We start from the raw sequence: 8,159 nt of genomic DNA on the forward strand, positions 1-8,159 counted from the left end.
GCCACAGTGTCTCTGAGGACCTGAGACCCGGGGGCAGCCCTGCTGGGTGTCAAGTGTGCGGGGCCCGGGGGACTGTGTGGGCGGCAGCCTCGGTGGATCAGAAAGGCGCTTCCTCAGGACGGCTGCTGAAACGAGACACAGGCCGCGTGGGGACAGGCTCAGCAGCATCTTCTAAGGCCTTCTTAGAAAGTCATTTTTATTTGTTTGTAATTGACTGATGACTGCTGTACTACACCAGTTTGATCTGCCGTACGTGAACATGAATCAGCCATAGGTGTACACATGTCCCCGATTCTTGACTCTCCCTCCCTTCTGAGGTCTTCAAAGGAAAAGAAAGAAAACTCTCACAATTTACTTTCATTTGTTTTTAAAGAATTGATGGCATAAATGTCAGGTGGCATCATTTATTCTCACCTTGGAGTCCCATGTCGATTAAGACCTTCTGCTTACCAGCTTGCTCCTCCCCAAGTTGCCCGTCCCGTGGGTGCCTCCACAGACCCTCGTGAACCCACGGTTTGTACGTTTCACTGCCTGTAATGAACTGCCATTCTGATGAGCTGTAAACTCTGTCTCGGTAGCTTTTTTATTAGGAACGTAAAGTGCCGCTGAGTCCTCAGCCTCGAGGGGGTGCCTCCTGCTCTGTAGGGGCGGGCACGTGAGGCTGCGAGCCCAGCACGTGGGCCAGGCAGAGGGCACGCGGCGGGTGGGGGGCATCAGAACGTGAGGTCAGCCTGGGTCCCTTCACGATCCGAAAGGCTCCGGCTCACCCTCCCCACTCCAGGGGGTCTGAACAGCCATGACCTCCTGGGTTTCCATCCTGGGTGAGGTTGGGGTTGCAAACCCCCTATGTTCTGGGGGCCCCATGGACTCCCTCCCTGGGTTTCTACAGAGACTCTGGGCGAGGAGCCTGCTGGCGGCCCTAGGACTGAGGGCGGGACGGCCTGACTGGCTTTTCTGGAAGTGCCAGACGTGGTGTCCACGCCTCCACCCGGCGCGGACTCTGACTCCCACGGGAGAGGCAGGGCCGGTTGGAGACTGGGGAGGCGGACGTTTGTTATTTCAGGAGTAAGTTGCGCAAGTGACCAGGTCCCGCCCAGCTGGATCCATTCAGGGATCTATGCCCACGTCCAGGGGAGGAATAGTGAGTCTGGAGGCCACACTGGAGATGCTGGGCACAGAGGGGCACAGGGGCACAGGGGCAGAGGGGCAGAAGGGCAGGGTGTGGGGCCGGGGTTGCCCTCTCTGCCCCCTCACCCCCCCTTCTCTTGCACCCTAACTTCCAGGGGCCCCTGCTCCCCCTCGCTGTTCTTCACAGAGAATCGCAGCACCAGCTGTGAGGCTCCGTGATCTGGATGGATGCTCCCTTGAAGGGCGTGTGTACAGACCTACTATCTCTCACACACCCCCAGCCCTGGCCAGACCTGGGCCCACCCCCGCTGTGAGGAGACCAGCTCCTTCCCCAGGTGGGAAGCTCAGAAACTTACACCCATGACCTGGAGACCGCTGTTTCAGTGTCCTCCCGTGGTTTCTGGCTTCTCAGAGTCCTCTCCAGCTCTGGCCAACTCCCGGCCCCCAGGCGCTGGCCCGCCTCCCTGAGGGCCCCGGGGTGCTGCTGAGCAGGCAGAGCCTGGGGCGGGGGGCGGGGTGGGGGCGGCAGCTCCCGGAGCAGGGCGGGCTGAGCGGGGCTGGGCTTTCCTGGAGCAGCCCTCCCACTGCCTGAGAACGCAGGCCTGGCCCTTCCTTCAGGGCTGGCGGCACCATGAGCAAGGCACGGTCTGAGGGCTCGTCTGCTCCGGGCTGTGAAGAAGGCCCGGAGGTCCTGCTCACGCCTGGGGGAGCGGGTGCAGCGTTGGGGCCTCTCAGCGGATTTCTGCCCCTGCCCAGGCTGCTGGGGGCTCTCCACGGGGCAGAGCGGTCCTCCCGACCCGCAGCAACCCTAGTCTCTACCGGCTTCAGCCAGATTTCCCTCTGCGCACAGAGAAAATGGGTTTCTGTGCTCCAGGGTTATTACGAAACTTTTCAGGTGAAATGCAGACCGAAGTGGATAAACTCAATGAACAGAGTTCTCAAAAAGCGAGGCTGAAGGTGTCAAATATTTCTGCAGTGAAAGGTAGAAAAGCCAGCGCCGATGGAAGCAGCTGGCGGCCCTTCCTGGATCCTGCATCAGCGCACACACGTGGCACCGAGCCCCCTCTGACGCCGCTGCGGCCAGCCTGCTGGGAGCGGGGCTCCCAGCCTCTGTGCCCGTCCAACAAAGAACCCGGAAAACCCCGAGATGGAGGTGGCGTTCCACCTCCTCCTCCAGAGAGACGGAGCGCCGGGGGCCGGGTCCTCACCTCTCCCCTGGGACCAGTCTCCCCCGTGACAGCCCCTGGCTTCCCCTGCGAGCAGTCAGCACCTCTTATCTGCTCCGGGCAGGCACAGCGGCGCCAAGGCCAACTCGGAGGCCTCCTCCCTGGGCTGCGGTCGACTCTCGGGCCCAGGAGCTGATGACAGGCGGCCCCCCGCCTGCCTACCTCCCCCTCCACCCTCTCTCAGGCGTCTTCAGATGCCCAGGGCCCGCCAGGTGCGGCTCAGCGGGCAGAGGCCCCGCCTCTCCTTGCAGCCGGGTGCCTGCCCTCTGACTCTGCCCATGAATTCATTTGGGTTCATCTCCTGAGATGCTCCCAGGCGGGCGGTCCCACCGCTCCATCCTCTGAGCAGAGGCTATTGCTGTTGGGTCAGCCCCATAGGAGTTGGATTATGGATAAGACAGTGCCTGTGGGTTCCTCTGCTGTTCCCAGAGACCCGGTCAGACCGGCCTGTTGTTTAAGCGTCTCTGAGCAGAGCTTCCTACAGGGCTGCGCCAGCTGGTCCAGAGCGGTTGGGGAGGCAGGGGCCGGGCAGGAGTGGACAGGGGCATCGGGACCCAGGCCTCTCCGCTGACTCAGGACGCAGCCCGTGACCTCCGTCTGTCTGTCCATCATGTAGCTCGGCTCTGGGGGCCCTGGGCGCTCCTATTACGCCAGGTCGCTGGGCAGGAAGCCTGGAGGTGGACCCAAGGCCCTGTTCCCTTCGTCTCAGCCTCACCGCTCAGGACGTGGGCCTTCTCTGGGGCCCTGGTCCTCTGTCTGCTCCCGGAGCCCTCAGGGCGCGAGGGTCTGAAGGCCTGTCAAGCCGCAAAGCAGGGCGGTACCCGGACGGCGTCCTGTCCCCCCCACGCCCCACCCTGCACCCCCCTCACCTGCACCCCGGGGTCAGGAGCCAGAGGCACTGGGGTCAAACCCCACCCCGTCCTCCTCGCCCATCCCTTCCTGGAGCCGGCTGACTGTGCAGAGAGGGCACCCGGCGTGCCCACTCACCCTCCTCTGTCTGCACTGACCAGCCCGACCCTGCCTTCTCCCCCAAACCATCAGTGACAGACAGCCGGCCCCCGGACCCTTATGCTGACCCCACAGCCCTAAAGCAGGCCGCGCGTCCTATCTGGACATGGAGCAGTCTGGCCTAGTGCAGAGGCCCAGCCCCCACCCCCACCCCGTCTCACCCACCTTAATCTTGGCCCATCCGGGCACTTCCGGACAAGCCCTTGGCATTAGCTCTGCTGCCCCACAAGTTTTATTGGCAAACAAACAACTGAGCCTCCACTTAAACAGCGACTGAGGAAAACTATAAACAAGATCCAAGTCGTCTCAAGCCTTAAACCACAGAGGAGAGAGCAGAGTAGTCACGGCTCCTGCTCTGGGCTGGCTGTGGAATGCAGCCGGGCTGGAGAGGGACGGGGGAGTGGGGACCACCTGCTGCCAAGGAGGCCCCCCACGAGACCCCCAGCCTCGCTTCTGCACCCCAGACCCCAGAAAGAGCCAGACCCACGAGGCTGCAAGGCTTCGGGTTGTTAATCAGTCGCTAAGTTGTGTCTGACTCTTTGCAACCCCATGAACCACAGCACGCCAGGCCTCCCTGTCCATCACCAGCTCCCGGAGTTCACTCAGACTCATGTCCATCGAGTCGGTGATACCATCCAGCCATCTCATCCTCTGTCGTCCCCTTCTCCTCCCACCTTCAATCTTTCCAAGCATCACGGTCTTTTCCAATGAGTCAGTTCTTCTCATCAGGTTGCCAAAGTATTGGAGTTTCAGCTTTAGCATCAGTCCTTACAATGAACACCCAGGACTTATCTCCTTTAGGATGGACTGGTTGGATCTCCTTGCAGTCCAAGGGACTCTCAAGAGTCTTCTCCAACACCACAGTTCAAAAGCAGCAATTCTTTGGCACTCAGCTTTCTTTATAGTTCGACTCTCACATCCATATATGACTACTGGAAAAACCATAGCTTTGACTAGACAGACCTTTGTCAGCAAAGTAATGTCTTTGCTTTTTAGTATGCTGTCTAGGTTGGTCATAGCTTTTCTTCCAAGGAGCAAGCATCTTTTAATTTCATGGCTGCAGTCACCATCTGCAGTGATTTTGGAGCCCAAGAAAACAAAGTCAGCCACTGTTTCCACTGTTTCCCCTTCTATTTGCCATGAAGTGATGGGACTGGATGCCATGATCTTCGTTTCTTGAATGTTGAGTTTTAAGTCAGGTTTTTCACTCTCCTCTTTCACTTTCATCAAGAGGCTTTTTAGTTCCTCTTCACTTTCTGCCATAAGGGTGGTGTCATCTGCATATCTGACGTTACTAATATCTCTCCCCGAAATCTTGATTCCAGCTTATGTTTCTTCCAGCCCAGCGTTTCTCATGATGTACTCTGCATAGAAGTTAAATAAGCAGGGTGACAACATACAGCCTTGATGTACTCCTTTCCCAATTTGGAACCAGTCCATTGTTCCATGTCTTGTTCTAACTGTTGCTTCCCGACCTGCATACAGATTTCTCAGGAGGCAGGTCAGGTGGTCTGGTATTCCCATCTCTTTAACAACTTACCACAGTTTGTTGTGACCTACACAGTCAAAGGCTTTGGCATAGTCAATGAAGCAGAAGTAGATGTTTTTCTGGAACTCTCTTGCTTCTTCTATGATCCAATTGATGTTGGCAATTTGATCTCTGGTTCCTCTGCCCTTTCTAAATCCAACTTGAACATCTGGAAGTTCTCAGTTCACATACTGTTGAAGCCTCACTCAGAGAATTTTGAGCATTATTTTACTAGCATGTGAGATGAGTGCAATTGTGTGGTAGTTTGAACATTCTTTGGCATTACCCTTCTTTGGGATTGAAATGAAAACTGACCTTTTCAAGTCCTGAAGCCGCTGCTGAGTTTTCCAGATTTGCTGGCATATTAAGTGCAGCACTTTCATAACATCATCTTTTAGGATTTGAAACAGCTCAGCGGGAGTTCTGTCCCCTCCACTAGCTTTGTTCGTAGTGATGCTTCCTAAGGCCCACTTGAGTGCGCATCCCAAGATGTCTGGCTCCAGGTGTGTGATCACATCATCGTGGTTATCTGGGTCATTAAGATCTTTTCTATATAGTTCTTCTGTGTATACTTGCCATCTCTTCTTAATCTCTTCTGCTTCTGATAGGTCCAGACCATTTCTGTCCTTTATTGTGCCCATCTTTGTTTGAACTGTTCCCGGTATCTTGAATTTTTCTGAAGAAATCTCTTCAAGGCTTAGAGGGACCTCAGAAATCCACACAGTGCTCAGAGCACCGCCCTTCAGGGATCCACGTGCCCAGGACCCCACCAGCCTGTGGGCAGGTTTTAAGCAGTGTGTTGGGGTGCCTGAGACTGCATTCCTAAGGGACTGTGGACAGCTGGGGCCCAGGCCGCAGGCCCTCACTGTGTGTGGGCTCAGGACTCCCGGCCTGACCCCAGTGACCAAAAGTGCAGCTCACTGCTCTGTGTGTCCTGACACACGTGCCCCAAGGAGGACCAGGACCAGCCAACCTGGCCCCAGACAAGCTCCCCGCACCTGCAGCTCCACCCCGCAGCTGCGGCCTGGGACTCGGCAAACTTGCAGGTTCATGATCAAAATGCTGAGCTTTTAAAACTGACTTCCAGGTTTTCCTTTGTTAATTCCTTGTACAGCTTTAAACCAACTGTCAGTCTAGTGCTCAGAAGGGCTTTCCTCCCTTTGAAGAGTGTTGGCCAAATGCTTCAGGGTAATGAATTTGTCACTGGGGTCGGCGCAGGAAGGTGGGTATGGAAGGGGTGACGTGCGGTATGTGCCCCTTAGGGGCCTGGTGGCCCAGGGCCAAGCGGCAGCGTTTCTGGGCTTCAGCAGTTTCACCTGTGAGATGTGGATGGCTGTGGGCACCTCGGGTGTGGCGGGGAGAACCCAGGGGTGACACAGGCTGGGCCGGTACGCAACGAGCAGAAAGCCCTCATCAGGCGTGAACGCAAGCCGCCCGGTTGTGCTTGCTGCTCCCCTCGCCTCCGCTGGTGCCCGGGGTGTGGGGGGCTTACACAGACGTGCGGGGATTCCACAGCCTGGATCGCAGACTCGAGGGGTGGGAACTGGTCTGCACTGACATCAGTAACGGTGGTGAGTTCCAGACACGAAGCCAACAGGAGATGTGGTTTAGATGACATGGTGGTTTATATGGAAGATGCTGACCCAGCGGAGCCGGCCTGCAGAACTGGGGTCCACTGCAGAGTCAGGGACAACCACAGGTCCCCTGGGACCCGGGGCTCCTGCGCTGAGTTAGAAAGGCCCCGCCTGCCTGGAAGGTCAGACACCCCCGAATCGCTGAGAGCAAAGGGGGCACCTCCGAAGCAGGGGCTGGCAGCTTCCCCCAGAGCCGGCCATAGTTGGGGGGCAAACGCGGCCTTCTTTAGGGGCCGAGAAGACAGGCAGATGCAAGGCCGACCAGGAAGGCAGTCAGCCCGTGCCCTGCCGCTTGGGGTCTCAGGATGGGAAGCGCTGTCAGAAGATACGTGGTCGTTCGGGAAGGTTCCATGTCTTCTAGAAACAGCACTCAGCACCAGTACCCCCTCGGGTGAACCCTCCCGGGTGAACCCTCCCAGGAGAACCCTCCCAAGCCTTCCCGTCTCAGGCCCAGGGCGGTGCCGCGGGGTGACCGGCCGCCCTGCCCACTGCACCTCTCACAGAAGAAGGCCTCAGAGTTTCTGAGCACAAGAATTCAGTCGAGCCAATCAAGAATTGATCCTTAATTAATTAATGTCTCATTTTGAGTGTGTATCTGCTAAGTTGTGTCCGACTCCTTGTGACCCCGTGGACTGTAGCCCACCAAGCTCCTCTGTCCGTGGAACTTCCCAGGCAAGAATACTGGAATGGGTACCGCTTCCTTCTCCAGGGGATCTTCCCGACCCAAGGATCAAACCGGCGTTTCCTGTGTCTCCAGCACCGGCAGGGGGATCCTTCACCACCGCGCCTCCACCCCGCTGACGATTATCTCCATCGCTATCCTCATTCGCTGAACTATACACTTTTCTAACTGATGACATTCTCAAGTTATTCGGCATGTGTAGACACGTCCGTGTAAACTGGGAAAGTGTAATGCAGGAATATGAGGGCTCCACCTTCATGACGGAAATCGGACGGCCGTTCCCTGGGACAGGACTCAGTAGATCAAAGGGAGCCTGCCAGCCCATAGCCCCAAAGCTGGACAGAGTATGTCCTGGGACCCAGGGTCCACGGCATCCCACAGTCAAGCCAGAGGCGGGCACTGATAGAACACGGGCGTCCCAGTCCATCCTAGAGAGCACCCAGCCACGGACTCAGCTTCAAAACCAGGCACCCAGCTGTGAGCCCTCCTGGGGATCCCCTGAATTATTCATCCCCCAGCAAATATTTGCTCAGTCAGCCACTCCATGCCAGGCGCTGCGATGAATAACACTCGACTCTCTCCCTCAGGAAATCCATCATTTAGGGGAGACAGGCAGGCTAATTACTGACTCTCAGGCAAGGCTGGGTGAAATAAACGCTTTAATAAACGTCTAGGAGGTGCGTCACTGAGGGGCTGAGAGCCAGTGACTGGACCTGATTGGAGGCGTCGGGGTGAGCTGGCGTTTAGGCTGGGCCTCAGAGGGTGCCACGGGCAAGAAGAAGCGAGAGACGCAAGGCCCAGGTCCTGAGCTGCGACCTCACTCGTAGCTGTGTTTGCTGCTGAGCTATTCAAACAGCATCCGAACATGTCTGTCCAGTGCCCTCGCCTCCCCGTGAGACTAAGCACCTGCCTTGGGCCTGCACCTGTCCATGTTTCTGTAAGCAAATGAGAGC

The sequence above is a fragment of the Ovis aries genome, chromosome 8 (genome assembly GCF_016772045.2).
Source record: "Ovis aries strain OAR_USU_Benz2616 breed Rambouillet chromosome 8, ARS-UI_Ramb_v3.0, whole genome shotgun sequence".
Taxonomy (NCBI): domain Eukaryota; kingdom Metazoa; phylum Chordata; class Mammalia; order Artiodactyla; family Bovidae; genus Ovis; species Ovis aries.